Here is a 16727-nt window from a genome sequence, read left to right as displayed (position 1 = left end):
GGTGGTGATTTGGGGGTGCACGGGTGATGGTGACTTGGGGGGTGCAGGTATGGTGGTGACTAGGCGGGAGGGGGTGCAGGCATGGTGGTGACTTGGGGGAGGGGGTGCAGGCATGGTGGTGACTTGGGGGAGGGGGTACAGGCATGGTGTTGACATGGGGGAGGGGGACGCAGGCATGGTGTTGACATGGGGGAGGCGGGTGCAGGCATGGTGTTGACATGGGGGGAGGGGGGTGCAGGTATTGTGGTGACATGGGGGGAGGGGGTTGCAGGTATGATGGTGACATGGGGGGGTGCAGGTATGGTGGTGACAGGGGGGGGGGTGCAAGGGGGGATCCAGGACCATCAGTGTCCCCAGCCAGCGAAGCCCCAGTTCGTCGGACACATGGGGGCGGATGGTTGGCGGGTGGAGCCTGAACATTTCCTTGTGTTCAGTGGAGAACGGGGAGGGGTCACCAATCCCTGTAGCCAATAGGCTTCAGTGTACAATAGAATTTTCTATTTGCACACTGAAGAGAGAAGCCAATTAGCTGCCCCTTTCCTCTGCACTGAACACAAGGGGAAAAAACACTCGTGGGGGCGGCCATTTTTGTGTAGCCGTTGCTGTTTTTAGCCAAAAACATTCCCGATTTTCCCGGGACAAAAGCAAAATGCCAGGAAAATAATCGGGACAAGCTTAAATCGGGACGAGGGTCCCAAAATCGGGATTGTCCCGGGAAAATTGGGACTGTTGGCAACTATGGCTATGCAGGTGCTATTTTAAGCGCTGTAGAGCCTGTAAAATGCCTCAGTGTGAAAGCAGTCTAAATAAAATAGTTAGCTTACAGTCCCGTTTACACCTTGCTTTTGCTTTCCTTTGGCTTTGCTTCAAAAATGATACCCCATGTAGCTTTAGTGGTGTTTCAAAGCATCTTCAAAGCCTCCATAGAAGTCTATGGCAAAGCTTGCGTGAAGCCTCACCGAAGCCCCACACAAAAGCAGGTGTAAACTAGCCCTAAACTAGCCATTTTATTTAATGGCAGGGGCTTTGACAGGCGTTCAGAGAGCTTTAACAAAGCCTGTCCGAAGCCAAGTTTTGAAGCAAGTGAATACTAGCCGTTAAAGTGTGTTGAAGCCGAAGCAAGTGTAAATGAGCCCTTAGGGGGTTCACACGGGTGGTGGGGAGATGGTATAATGCCTTCTCACCACCCGTCAAATGCTCTCCTCAGACAGCAAAGCAGGTGTAAACAAGCCCTTAGAGAGCACCGAAGCGAAGTCGGCATAAGAGCCAGACATTTAGTATTTTCAGAAGTAAAGGAATGGCAGTGTCCATGTATTTTTCATGACAGTGTACTGTAGCAGGATACTGCAAGTGGATATGAAGGCCAATTGGGGTTTGATGTGTTTTTGGCCACTCATTGTAGCAGCAAATGCCTGCTTCTGGTAACCCGCGAACAAAACTGGCATTTTTTTCACTTTTTTTTAAATTCCATCTTTCTGAGGCCTGTAAGAATAAATAGTTAAACGGGTGATTTGTTTTTTATTGACATATTTCATTATTTGTGCTCAGCAGTGGCAGGCACCTCTCCCACCTTCCTGTGTCTCTCTGACAGGAATGATGGATCAGATGTGACTGGGCTCCTCATAAAGCCCGCACAGCCCGCGCTGCTCCATGTTTGGTTGGCTCCTGAGCTGAGCAGACGTTCTCCCGCCTGTCACTCCCCCCATGTATCATACATGTTCTTCGTGCCACGAACCCTACACATTTGTAAAACATGTCTATGTAACCAGCCATCTTGTGAACGCTCAGCTCCCTGCAAAGCAGCCACGGGAGCAGAGGGCTCAGAAAACGTTCGCTAAACGGCTTAACGATCCCGAAAAATCGCAACCCCACCATACGCCTGTTATTTTATTGCCTCGCACGAACACCTTGGGAAGGGGGTGCAACCAAAAGCCGTTTTGAAACGGCGACGTATCTGCTTGCCCACAACCAAGATGGCCGCCGCGCTGTCATCTCGGCTCCCGTAGCGCAGGCTTGTGCAATGTGGGCACGGAATCCCCAGGGCTGCCCGACGGCGCATGCGCAACAGGAAACTCCATGATCTGGCTCTGGAGCCCAGGGAAGGAAAACAGCCACTGAGAAGAGAGAGGGCTGGGGGAGCTGGGAAATCTACTAGCAAGCACACAGGCCTGAGCCAGCTAAGTGCAGAAGCTGACCCCTTATCTTCTCAGGTAAAAGGGACCCCCGGGGAGCCCCCCTCACACAGGTTCCCTGGGCACTCGCTGGTCAAGCGTTGCCCTTATGCATCCAGACACAGAGCAGAAGACAAGAGCAACCCCCCACTGCCTGCCCAGAGGAGCCTAAGGAGGGGCAGCTGCTGCTGCTTCTGCAAGAACAACAACAACATCCAGCAAACAAAACAATAACAAGAATGAAAGGGGAGCAATAAAACAGGGGCAGGCTTTATTGCTCTTTGTCTTTTCATTTATTTACCTTCCTGCCACAAAAGGCCTGCGAGGAAGGGGGCAGCTGCTGCTTGTGCTGGAGGGACATCCCTGGCCTGTCATCACTTCCCACCAACAAACTTCATCTGCTGGAGGTAAGTCTACACACAGACACCTCTCTCCACATGGCATGGCCTCTGTGTGGGATAGCAGCTGGTGTCTGTCTGTAACCCACATGACAAGACCATGTCACATCTCCAGGTGTTGGGGGGAGGGTGACATATGAACTATGGGTCCTGGGTCCTCTGTCATCTGTGTCTGCCCACCAACCTTTACTAAGGGGAGATCAGCAGCTCCAAACACATCCCAGTGTGTGTCTGTTCTGTACACAAGGCATGCACAATTGTTGAAGTATTATAGTTGTATATTCACATCAAGAGCTTACAGTCCAAAGCTGGCTGTACGCTATGCAACCCATTTGTACAATGTTCTTTAGATCTACCCGGTAGGTCATGCAAAGGGCCTGCCTTTAGATGATGGAGATTGTGCGATCTGATTGTATAGCAGTATTAACCACTTGCTTACTGGGCACCTAACCCCCCCCCCCCTCCTGTCCAGACCAATTTTCAGCTTTTAGCGCTGTCACTCTTTGAATGACAGTTGCGCGGTCATACAACACTGTACCCAAATGAAATTTTTATCATTTTTTCCCCCCAGAAATAGAGCTTTCTTTTGGTGGTATTTGGTCATCTTTGGGTTTTTTATTTTTTGTTAAAATTTAAAAAGTTTGAACCTTTTTAAAAAAAAACACAAAACCGTTTTATATTTTGTTGATAATTTTTGCAAACAGGTAATTTTTCTCCTTCATTGATGTACGCTGATGAGGCTGCACTGATGGGCGCCGATGAGGCTGCACTGATGGGCGCCGATAAGGCTGCACTGATGGGCGCCGATAAGGCTGCACTGATGGGCGCCGATAAGGCTGCACTGATGGGCACCGATAAGGCTGCACTGATGGGCACCGATAAGGCTGCACTGATGGGTGGCAGTGATGGGCACTGATCGACACTAGTAGGTGACACTGATAGGCAGCACTGCTAGGTGGCATTGATAGGTGGCACTCGTGGGCATTGATAGGTGGCACTAATTGCTGGCACTGATGTACTGGTGGACACTGATTTGTGGGCACTGGCAGGCGGTACTTGTGGGCACATATGAGGTGGCTTCACCTCTTCCTATTTGGGACTGATGTCCCTTCAACAGAAGCCGGTGATCGGCTTTTTTTTTTTTTTCCTCACGCTTATAAGCGTGAGAAGAAAAAAATAAAAACGATTACCTATCTTCTGTTTACATCATGTGATCAGCTGTCATTGGCTCACAGCTGATCACCTGGTAAGGGGTCGGGATTGAGCCCTTACTCCGATCTGTGATCACCCGAGTCTCATTGACTCGGGTGATCACAGTGTGCGCCCTTCAGGGGGGCGTGGCGAGCGTGCAAAAGGGAGGACGTCTATTGACGCCCTCCCAGCAAAGCAGATTGGCGCTGTAGCCGTCATTCGGCTATAGCGCGGATCTGAAGGGGTGTAACCCAAAAGTAAACATTTATTAGATTGCTTTCCAATTCTTAGATGTGGTGGCTGCGTTCATTTTTCTTTTTTTTGTAAGGGTTTTTTTTTTTTCATTTGGTGATCCGGCCACTAAGTCTGTTGTTTTTCAACAGAACAAGCTCTCCTGAAAATGTAACAATTGGTCCTCGTTCACATTGGAGAGACCTGTCATGTGATTTGACAGGTAAAATCGCATGACAAGTTGCACTATGCTGTCGGCAATGGCCATGTTCAAATTGGTGCGACGCCAACTTTGCGGTGCCGCATCGATTTGAAAAAGTAGTTCCTGCGCTATTGACGATCTTGGGTGCGACTTGCATAGACACCTGTACATGAATCCACACAGATGTCTTCCACGTTGTACTGACATGCAGCTTTGAAATCCGTGCGATTTCAAAAGAAGTCACACAATTTCAAAGCTGCATTGAGCCTAGGTTCACATTCATACGTTTTGGCATGTGATTTGGCATGTCAAATCGCATGCCAAATCGTCGAACGTTGTCGGCAATTGCATCGTCCGAATCGGTGTGACGCTGGCTTTGCAGCGCCGCACCGATTCCCAAAAGTAGTTTCTGTACTACCTTTGGCGATTTCAAGGTGCGATTTGTATAGATATCTGTGCTACAACCAGCACAGATGTCTCTGAAATCGCCCCCGATGTCGGACTGACATGCGGGTATGAAATCGTGTGAGTTCAGATTTCAATCCCGCTGTCAGTGTGAACGTGGACTCAATGTGAACGAGGGCTTAGGGCCCTCTCACGCTGATCAGTTGTTCCTCCGTTTTTTACCTTACAAAATCGGAAAATAAATTTATGACCATTAAATCCCATGTAACGCTGCACACCGGTCAGTTGCATTTTTAAAAGTCTTGCATGTTTTGTGTGGTTAAAAAAAAAAGACGAGAACGCACCTTCGCAGCTTCCTATTGAAATGAATAGAAAACATATCAAAAGGGCACCGGCAGTTGCGTTTTTGGTGCGTTTTTTGAGACACATTTCATTTTTTTTGCACAAGATGCAGGCTGGTGTCAGGCAACCAATAAACATGACAAAAACGCATGTGTTTTTAGTACGAAGCAGTGTGAAAGCAGCCTTAGAGGGATGAGACAAACCATTTACCACTGACAGGGGTGCTTACAATGGTCAGATTTTATTTATTTAAAGTGGTTGTAAACCTTCACATATACCCAGTGAGGTGACTGGCCTCAGGTGATACACAGAGATAAAGCAAATCCTCCTATATACATTGTACCGGTTTATCTGCAGTCTTCTCTTTGCTATATTTGTTCAAAGTCCAGAATTTATCAAGGTGGTTTGAGAGCTCAGAAAAAAGGGGACGGAGAGCTGAAGTTTCACTCTGCAGAGCTCAAAGAACAGAGCTCTGAGAGCTGATTGGAGGGAAGGGACACACCCCCCTCCACACAGCACACAGAAACAGAGCTGAGGCTGTCAATCACAGGCTGTGTGCTGGAGATCCCTCCCTGTCACTCTTTTTTTTCTCTTGGTTTTCAGGAAAACTTGTCAGAAGCGATTCATGCTGATAGCAGAAGAACAAAGTAGTGGACAGAAATGGTACTTAGTGCTGTGGATTGAGACAAGTACACCCTATAGAGGGATATGCTTTCTTCATAATTCATGTGTGAGGTTTACAACCGCTTTAACTGATTATAACGCGTGAGCTGGAGTTTGGCTTAAACTTGTTATTGTATCCAAATCTGCTAGTACATCTAACACTCTCCTCCCCCTCATTCTTCAGTGCTGCTATCCAAAGGTATCTCTGTTGCTCCTTCATGCAGAGTAGTGTCTGTCTAATACAGGAGAAGTGTTACTGGCCATATCATCAGGTGAAAACAGAGAGGGGGGGGAGCCTAAAAAAGAAAACGAATGCAGCCACCACATCTAGTGATTGGTAAGCTGCAATATATTATATTTTTGGTTTTGGATTTAACACAGCTTTAAAACGGGACTAAACTAAAAGGAATACTCACCACGACATTTCAGCAAGTTTAAATTCCTCGCCAGCCGCTGTCATCTTATCCCTGGCTATTTCCAGGTCCTGGGTTTTTGGCCTCTTGATTGGCGACCTGTGGTAGAATTAAATCATCCTGCGCATTCACATAGGAGTACGTCATACTTGCACAGATGGAGAGTGCCTGAGAATGCACACTGAGCTGCGCATGCACAGGTCAGTCTCCATTCAATAGAAGACTGTGAGCAGGTAAGTGTTATTGCAGAAGAGACATTGCATGTATTTAATGCAACAAACAGTTACCTGCTGGCTGTTTTTTTATTAGTTACCTTTAGATTTCTATCTCACTTGCATACAAACACATATAGTTATCCTATCAGCATATCTTTGGTACCAATATCGATCATGTTAAAATTGTATGGTAACCCAAAATTTTGTATATGTATAGGATTGCCCCTTTTAAGGTGCATAATCGTATAACTTTTCATTTGCTATGTGTTGAATTTTACCTCTTTATCCTATGATCAGCACAGGTAGTATAGATAGGGTGACAACTCCCACACTCTGCCATTCAATACAGCAATAGTGTTGTCACCTTTTTATATGTGCACTCCTGCTGCAGGCTTCTGTTCTTACATTGGTAGAAAATGCACGGTAGTGACATCATTTACAAAGATGTGGAATAGAAGTGCAGAGTAGTGACATCATTCATATGGGGAATAGCAGTGATGAGAAGTGACATCAATAATAGAAATGGGAAATAGTAGTGCAGAGAAGTAGTGACATCAGTAAAGTATAACGAATGGCATTTTTTTTTTTTAATAGTTTTGGATAGAGGGAAGATGGATTAGAACACCTGTCAGATTTTTTTGCTGTCTGCATCCCTGTTCAGGAGATTTACCCTCTCTATTTGTCCTTTTTACCATTATCATTGAAAGTGAAAGTAAAAGGAAATGACATTTTTTGGGTTGTCTCCAGAAAAGTAATAGAAGGAAAATATTCCAAAGGGGACACTAGTTCTGGTGACATGGGGTGTCCCTAAGAGATTCTCTTAACCATTTCAGCCCCGGAAGATTTTACCCCCTTCCTGACCAGAGCACTTTTTGCGATTCGGCATTGCGTCGCTTTAACTGACAATTGCGCAGTCGTGCAGCGTTGCACCCAAACAAAATTGACGTCCTTTTTTTTTGCCACAAATAGAGCTTTCTTTTGGTGGTATTTGATCACCTCTGTAGTTTTTATTTTTTGCACTATAAACAAAAAAAGAGTGACAATTTTGAAAAAAAATGCATTATTTTTTACTTTTTGCTATGATAAATATCCCCCAAAGATATTAGGAAAAAAATTGTTTGGTTTTTTTTTTTCAGTTTAGGCCAATATGTATTCTACATATTTTTGTTAAAAAAAATTGCAATAAGTGTATACAGTATTGATTGGTTTGCGCAAATGTTATAGTGTCTACAAAATAGAGGATAGTTTTATGGCGTTTTTATTTTTAATTTTTTTTTTTTTTATTAGTAATGGCAGCGATCTGTGATTTTTATCGGGACTGCGACATTAGGGCGGACACATGGGACACTATTTTGGGACCATTGTCATTTATACAGCGATCAGTGCTATAAAAAAGCATTTATTACTGTGTAAATAACACTGGCAGTGAAGGGGGCGATAAAGGGGCTAAGTGTGTCCTAGGGAGTGATTCTAACTGTGGGGGGGATGGGCTTCAAGTCACATGACAGCGATCAACGCTCCCAATGACAGGGAGCGGTGATCTGTCATGGCACAAGCCAGAACGGGGAAATGCCTTGTTTACATAGGCATTTCCCCATTCTGAGGCTCCGTGACATGATCGCCGGCAGACCGGCGGACATCGAGTCCACCGGTCCCGTGGGCACGGTCACGCTGTACACGGCGCGCGCCTGCTATCCCCAGCTCTTAGAGGGACGTACAGGTATTCCCATTTGCCCACTGCTGCCATTGTGCCGACGTATATCAGCGTGCAGCGGTCGGCACGTGGTTAATGTGCAGAGATTTCCTCTCACTTCCTGTTTGGCTATGGGACAGGAAATGAAGGGAAATCTCCCCGGAAGAATGAAGATGGCAAAAATAAACCTTACTGAGGTTATAACCCTCCTTTACTCTATCTGAAATATAAAAAAAAAAAGTTGTGCCTATAGTTCTATTTTAATATAGCAGTGATGAGAAGTGACATCGTTAATAGAAGTGGGAAATAGTAGTGCAGAGAAGTGACATCATGGGATGGGAAATATCATTTGCACACATGCACAATAAGAGTACAGAGTTGTGACATCATTGACACAAATGTGGAATAGGAGGGGGACGTATATCGCAAAGAGGCCTGCCAGTGCACAGGATCCTGAGATTAGGAGCAGTCATGTTACCATTGGAGTGAGAATAAAAGGATATCTAAATGCAGCCCTTCAATGTGGTGGCTGAATTAGTTTCCTTTTTCTAAGTTTAAAGGCTACGTTCACCTTTACAGAAAAATCTGTAATTTGGACTTACACAGGACCCCCTCCTCACACCACCTCGTCAGAACGTACCTTTAGGAGCATTCCATTTGGTCGGCGCCGTCCAATCAGAGTTTACGTAGCCCGTCCTGTCACTGCAGGCGAAGAGGAGAGAAAGCCGTGGGGATTTCAAATCCCTGAACCAGTACAGCGGCGATATAATCTGTCAGTGCGGGGGATCGCCAGACTCCAGGTTATTGGGACCGGGTGCAAAGGGAAGAGGGTCCAGTGTAAGTTCAGTTTACAGATTTTCTGTAAAGGTGAACTTACATTTTAGCAACATTTTCTGCAAGTACAGAAACATGCCAAATGATACTGCCCAAAACTCCTATATGGTGGACCTTAAGTGGTTAATCACCACATCTAAGGACAGGTTCCATTTGTGGTTTTGGGTTTCAATATCCTTTGCATTAATGTTTTTTGGGTCCAATTTGTAAAAGTTTGCACACTTTGGGGGCAAGTCAGAAAGGTATATTTGTCATATTTCTGGTGGTGTGTATGTAGTTAGAAGACTTGAACATAATTCCTGGAAATCCTGCAACGTTTTCAATTTAGTACTGACACTTCAAATTCCAGTAGTTCCTCTTTAGTAAAGTTTTAGGCTTAATGTACACGGGACGCTTTTACAACCTCTCCTGAATGATTTAATTTGACAGATAGTAACCCACATTTAAAACATCCGTTTTGCCGCGTTTGCGTTTTTTCAAAATAGGCAAAAATGAAAAACGCCTGTAAACGAAATGCGGCTAAACGCGAGTTACCACGTTTAGAAGTGTTTGGCGCTTGAAATGCCTGTAAACTCGGTGTCTGAACTCATTTTTTTGCTTTCCAAAAAAGGCCTCTAAACTCGACTACCTAAAAAACAACATTAAATGAACCTGTGTACATGTACACATAAGATAACATTGGATGATTTTCGGGGGCAGCTAAAAAAAAAGCATCCAACTGCTCTGTTTACCAGCAGCAGTGTACATGAGGCCTAACTATGTGCCATATTGTTGCAAATGTATTTTTTAAAGAAATCCTGCCATCTCGGTAATAAGGAAAGTGGAGGTAAATAAAACATTGCATGTGTAATTATTGTGTGACATCTTTGAGACAATTCTGCAACAAAATAAGTGTTGAAGTTTTCTCTTGAACTGATAATTGATACTTTCCATTAAGCTGCCTCTCCAAACATCATCTCTGCCACTTCCAAGGAGGCATGTTTGCAGCAGTTCTGTCATAGTTGCCACAGATTCATATCTGAAGTGGGCCATAGATAATTCAATTCTCGGCTGGTCCCTCCTGAACCAGCCGAGATTCGAACCATCTATGGGCAGGCTGATTGTACCCAAGTGGATCAATAGATTGACATAAGTACAACCAGCATGTTGGAATTTGACATGAGATTATTGCTAGCAGCTGAAGGCACTGGCAATAATCATTGTGTTCTCCCAGCTGGGATGGCTCCTTGCGCCCCCACCGGGAGAACGCAATAGCTCCACAGGAGGGATTCCCACATCAACAATGATTGTTGGTTGCAGGAAAGAAAATCATATCATCTGTGACCTGCCTTATCAGCGATCGATTTCTAAAGAGTATCTACAACACTCTATGAATTCCAGGGATTGCCTGCAGATGATATAGACTTGGAATACCTTTCTAGATTTTGCTATTAGCCTATAACTCCTTATTTCCAGTCCTAACTGAACAGTAAGTATGTGACCCAACAGTGTTAATTTTGACATCAAATTTCGATTCAGTCATTAGTTTTTTGACTAAAATGCCATTTTAGTGTTAGTTGTATTTTAGTCATCTGAATTGTTTTAGTTTTTAGTCTTCTAAAATCTCCAGCACATTTTAATCGAATAAAATCTAATGGGTTTAGTTAAATTGTAATGCATTATTTAAGTATTTCTCTAGAATTGCCAAACTCATTATATACTCCTGGAGTAAAAATCGGATCACATTATTTATGGTATTGAGGTTTAACCACTTCAATACCAGGTACTTAGACATCTTCCTGCCCAAGCCAATTTTCACCTTTCAGCGCTGTCGCAATTTGAATGACAATTGCGCGGTCATGCTACACTGTACCCAAACAAATTTTTTATCATTTTGTTCCCACAAATAGAGCTTTCTTTTGGTGGTATTTGATCACCTCTGGGATTTTTATTTTTTGTGCAACAAATAAAAAAAGACCGAAAATTTTGAAAAAAAAAAGTTTTTCTTTGTTTCTGTAAAAAAAATTTTTGTAAATAAATAAGTTTTCTCCTTCAATGATGGGCACTGATATGGCTGCACTGACGGGCACTGATTAGGTGGCACCGAAGAGGCGGCACTGATAGGTGGCACTGATGGGCACTGATAGGTGGCACTGATGGGCACTGATAGGTGGCACTGATGGGCACTGATAGGTGGCACTTTTAGGCGGCACTGATAGGCGGCACTTTTAGGCGGCCCTGATAGGTGGCACTTTTAGGCGGCCCTGATAGGTGGCACTTTTAGGCGGCCCTGATAGGTGGCACTTTTAGGCGGCCCTGATAGGTGGCACTTTTAGGCGGCCCTGATAGGTGGCACTTTTAGGCGGCCCTGATAGGTGGCACTTTTAGGCGGCCCTGATAGGTGGCACTTTTAGGCGGCCCTGATAGGTGGCACTTTTAGGCGGCCCTGATAGGTGGCACTTTTAGGCGGCCCTGATAGGTGGCACTTTTTGGGCGGCCCTGATAGGTGGCACTTTTTGGGCGGCCCTGATAGGTGGCACTTATGGGTGGCACTGATGGGCATGTATGGCCAATGACAGGTGGCACTGATGGGTTGCACTGATGTCACTGATGGGTGGCATTGCTGGGCATCGCTGATGTGTGTGTGTGGGCACTAATTGGCACAGATCATGTGGGCATTCATTTGAACATGTGGATGGCCATGGGGTACATACCTGGCCATCCACATGTTGCCCCCTTCCCTGGTGGTCCTAGTGGTGTCCCTGGTGGTCCAGTGTGGTCATCTGAGGGGGGCTGCGCTGATAAACAATCAACGCAAACCCCCCTTGTCAGGAGATCCACCGATCGGCTCTCCTCTACTCGTGTCTGTCAGACGCGAGTGAGGAAAAGCCAATCAACGTCTCTTCCTATTTACATTGTGATCAGCCGTGATTGGACATGGCTGATCACGTGGTAAAGAGCCTCCGCCGGAGGCTCTTTACCGAGATCGGTGGAGCGGTGTGTCAGACTGACACACCGATCGCCGCGATGCGCGCCCCCACGGGCGCGCGGCAGCTGTTATCCTGAAGGACGTCGTATGACGCCCAGTCAGGATAACTGAACCACCGCCCGGCCGTCATTTTGCTGTGGGCGGGAAGTGGTTAAACATGCACTACAGGCACAGATTAAGGCCTGTTTCACAACTATGCAGTTTTGCTTTTGATCCGTTTCTGCAATGCTTTTTGCTGTTCGTTTTGCGTTTTTGTACGCACCGGTTTTTGATGCATGCATTTTTTTTTATGCTTTGTTTTTGGCCCATTCGTTGTTGGGCAGATTAAAAAATGCAAAACATGGCAAAATTTCATGCTTTTTTGCAGCTTCTCCATTGAAGTCTTTTTGAACCAAAAACACACTATTTTACATTTAAAAAAAAAAAAGTCCCTGACTCTTTCCAAAAACTCAGCGGCTGAAAAAAGCATGAACGTGTCCCATAGGAAACCATGTTAAACCATGTTAGTGCGTTTCTGCAAAAAAATAATTTTTTTAACAAGCAAAGGTGCTTTATTGCCATATAGGGTAAATACAGCATACCAGTTGACATAGTACAGAACAATTCATGCTAAATAGACATATACATAAAATAGATGTATGGTGACCATGATATACAGTAACTAGTCAAATATCCATAATACAGTGCAGAGAGTAGGGTTACCAACAGGCGCATTTTAGTCCCATACACCACAGTAACCACGATGAGCTAATCACTATTGGATACCTAGGTAGAGGTCCAAGGGGTCCACACTTTATCATATTTCCACTGACAACCTCTATTTATGTAAGTGATCCTATACATAGACAGGGCGGCATCAATCTGTGCCCCCCAAGAGGAGAGGGACGGAGGGGAGGGCGTGATCCATTTCAGGAGAATCTCCTTCTTTGCATAGAATTAAAGGAAATTAACAATTTGGAATGATGAGAGTGTTGTGCATCCTCGTGAACCCCCACCAGGGTTAGCTTGGGTAGTACTGGAAGGGATAATTGCAACCTTGAATTTATTTCGCTGAATACCGCCAATTAATAGGTCGATATGATTGGGCATTCCCAAAACATATGGAAGAATGTACCTACATGCGTTTTACACCTGGGGCATATGGGATCTCTATCCGGAAATATTTGATGGAGTTTTTGGGACGTGTAGTAGATTCTATGTAAAAATTTCACCTGGATGAGCTTGTCATTGGAGGAAATAACTAGTTTGGGGCCGTGTTCAAGGCAGTCCTCCCAATCCTCCCTATTCAGGGAAGGTATATCTCAATGCCATGTGGCCCACAGTCTTTCTATCTTGGGGAGTCGGTTGCCCAGGAGTGCTCCATAGAGAGTGGAGAGGGGTTTAGTATGGTCTCCTGGTGCCAGAAGTTCTTCAATGGGGTCAGCCTGGAGGAGAGGCAAGTGAGAAAACTGGGCCCTAGCAGCGTGTCGTAGTTTCAGTTACCGAAACCGCATCTATTGGGGTAGATTGTAGTTAATCGGTAAGTCTGAGAGTGGTATCAACACACCCTGGGGCATAACCTGGCTCAACATTGTAATACCATACTTGGCCCATATGTGCGGGTCTAGAATGGTACGGAGGTGTGGTAGGTGTGGATTCGCTGGTGACCATTGGTCAGCCCTCATATAACGTTGCCAAGCAGCTGCCCACACCCTCCACGTCTCTCGCATAGGCCCCGGAGTCGCAGTGTATGCCTCTGGGTCCCTGTAGGTGAAGTTACGGAGGTCAGCCAGCAAGCCCAAACAGCCTGCCTCCAGACAGACCGCAGCATTGGATTTGGAGCCCTGGAACCACCACTGAACCGTCACCAGCATTGCGGCCCAATAGTATATTTGAAAATTAGGGTGTGCCAATCCCCCAAGATGAGCAGGCAAACATTGGGTGGAGCGTGCCAATCTGGGGACCACTCCATTCCAAATGAAGGGGTCCACACACTTATCAATTTCTTTGAAAAACGAGACAGGGACCCACACCGGACAGTTCCTAAACGGATAGTTAAATTTAGGCAGCATCACCATTTTAAGGAGATTGATACGACCCAGTAGGTAAAGGGGTAAGTTCGCCCAGGCGGCACACTTTGTACATAGGGTAGCCAGGACAGGTAGAAGATTTTTTGCTAGATAATTAGAGGGATATTTGGTTACTAGGACCCTAGGATAGCGGAATTCCTCAACCCATTGCAGAGGAGAGGGGTCGGCCCAGTGAACTGCACCCTCATCTATGGGGAATAACACTGATTTAGCCCAGTTTATCTTGATGCCTGAGAACCCACCAAATTCATTGAAAATTCGCAAGGCGGCCAAGAGCGAGGGACCCGCGTTATTCAGATGCAGTAGTGTGTCGTCCGCATATAGGGACAGCTGCTCTTCCAACTTACACATTCACAGGCCCAAGACACCTGGGGCACTCCTGATCAAAATTGCCATGGGCTCCAGAGCTAAGGCGAACAGACTGGGGGAAAGATGGCAGCCCTGCCGCGTACCACAGAAAAGACTAAATGGTTCAGAGAGCCAATTGTTCGTATGGACCCTCGCTCTAGGTGCGCAATAGAGCAATTGGATCCCGTGAGTAAACTTGGGGCCGAACCCAAAGCGACGCAGGACCTCCCAAAGATAGGACCAATCGACGAAATCGAATGCCTTTTTTTCATCTAAGGAGGCAATGACTCTGGTACCCAGGTTGTCATGAGTAAGAGAGAGGTTTAGAAAGAGTCTCCTATTATTTATGTCAGTCCCCTTGCCCAGCATAAATCCAGTTTGGTCTATGTCAACCAAACCCTCAGTCACCTGGGACAGTCGATTGGCCAAGACCTTTGCAAAGACGTTAACTTAGGAGCCAAAAGTTCCATAAAGTTACTGTGGAATTAGGATGGTAGGCCATCCGCCCCAGGGGCCTTCCTGCCTTGGAGACGGCCCATTGCCAGTTGTACCTCCTCTAGGGTGATATCCGCCTCCAGCCGCTTCCTATCCTCCGTGGATAGTATGGGGTTGGATAAAGGGTCCAGGAAGGAGGAGAGAGCAGAGTCTGAGAAATCGACCCGGGAGGTGTACAACTCGCTAAAGAATTCCATAAGGCGGGTATTAATGCTAGCGGGAGCCGTAAGCAACTGGTCATGTCCATCCCTAATCGAACCAATGGGAGTGGAAGGAATATTACCCTTAGCCAGCCATGTGCTTTCCCCCCCCCCCCAATTCAAAAACCTTCTGGGCTGAGTATAACAGAGCCTTATCAGTTTGAGTAACCCCAACAGTGGACAGATTCCGCGTTTCTGCAAAAAATTAATAAAAAACGCATAGGTGTGAACCAGGCCTACGCCATTTGTGATCTATAACCTTCGCCATTTGTGATCTATAACCTTCGCCATTTGTGATCTATAACCTTCGCCATTTGTGATCTATAACCTTCGCCATTTGTGATCTATAACCTTTGTCATTTGTGATCTATAACCTTTGCCATTTGTGATCTATAACCTTTGCCATTTGTGATCTATAACCTTTGCCATTTGTGATCTATAACTACTTGCCGACCGCACACTGTACATAATGGAACAGTGTGGGCCGGCTGCGCAGAATCGCGTATATATACGGGATTCTACTCTTCCGAGTAGGGGGCGTGCCACTTCTGCTGTGATTCGTCACAGCAGAAGCTGATCAGCGGGTGCCGGCCAATGGATGTTTGCCGGAACCTGCTGATCAGCGAGCAGACAGACTGGACGGAGCTCTGCATATGTTAACAATGCTGAGCTCCTTCTTGTTAATGGGGATGTGCTGGATTTTGTTTCCCTGCTATGGAATAAAATCCAGCACATCCCTTTAGTGAAAGAAGCACACTGAAAACACAAAAACACTGGCTAGGCAAACAGCTTTGATTGGCCTAGATGTTTAGTCCCTTCCCAGCCAGTGTCTTTAGTACAGTGGCAGGGCATAAATTTCATTTATGTACAGCGTTGCATGACCGCGCAATTGTCAGTTGTCGTTGTCAATGACCAGGCCATTTTTTTGCTATACGGCACTGCATTACTTTAACTGACAATTGCGCGGTCATTCAAGGCTGTACATGAAGGAAATGTATGTAATTTTTTTCCCCCATAAATAGAGCTTTCCTTTGATGGTATTTGATCACCACTGGGCTTTTCATTTTTTGTGCTATAAACAAAAAGACTGACCATTTTGAAAAAAAAAAAAAATAATTTTTTTAGTTTTTTGCTATAAAACGTATCAAATTAAAAAAAAAAAACACCTTTCTTAATAAATTTATTAAGGCAGAGGTGTGGGATCACGCATATATATGTGATTCTGCACAGGAGGGCAACCCTGTAGCAGTATATCTGCTATAGGACGGTCCTTAAGTGGTTAAAGTGCTATTATTATAGGCTCGGGATGGAATTGTGTTGCTAATTTTGAAAAGGCCAATAGGGGGTTTCAAAGAGATAGTGTTAATGAGTGTAATGTGTGGAACTGCATAGGAAAGAGAGCAAAGCACTGACTCAGCAGAGCAGGAATGCGTGATAAAGGGGGGAGGGAGTAGATTTAGAAAAATGAGATGGGAGTGTGCAGTGTATTTTTTTTGGATGGGGAGGTGACCTGAAAGTGGGGATGGGATGAGGGTGAGGGTCGGCCAGACAGAGGCAGCCTGCGTCCCTCAGCCAATACAGCTTGCCGATAGAATCAGGGGGCTGGGGCTTTAACAGACGGGCCGAGCTCCTGGGAAAGTGGAGGTTCAGTTGGGTAAACATCCCTCACATCTTATCTCCGTTTTTTGTTCGTTGTTGAAAATTGATTTTTGTCATAGTTTTCGTCAGTCAACTCATCTAATTTTATTTTCGTTTAGTTGTCATCACTGAAAACATGTAGCTGACTAAAATTATGATAAATATATTTGTTGATAAAATTAACACGAATGACCAAAACTCAAATGTTCTGCTGTTGAAATACACTTCATAAAGTCTTTACTATCATTGTT

The 16727-nt window shown here is 45.4% G+C and overlaps 1 protein-coding gene across 4 annotated transcripts in view; it reads left to right on the top strand.

Annotated features, from left to right (window-relative positions):
* The first annotated feature begins 2051 nt into the window (after window positions 1–2051).
* MBD6 (methyl-CpG binding domain protein 6) overlaps window positions 2052–16727 on the top strand; it is a 153619-nt gene continuing 138943 nt past the window's right edge. For 3 of the 4 annotated variants that reach the window (XM_073613790.1, XM_073613789.1, XM_073613786.1), the window contains exon 1: window positions 2052–2578. The gene's annotated coding sequence lies outside the window, so the exon portion shown is untranslated. The remainder of the gene's footprint in view (window positions 2579–16727) is intronic. The other variant, XM_073613787.1, reaches the window with a different exon arrangement.

This window comes from Aquarana catesbeiana, linkage group LG02 (genome assembly GCF_042186555.1).
Source record: "Aquarana catesbeiana isolate 2022-GZ linkage group LG02, ASM4218655v1, whole genome shotgun sequence".
NCBI lineage: Eukaryota > Metazoa > Chordata > Amphibia > Anura > Ranidae > Aquarana > Aquarana catesbeiana.
The sequence above is the reverse complement of the archived record's forward strand: the minus strand, read 5'-3'. Positions and strand labels throughout refer to the sequence as shown.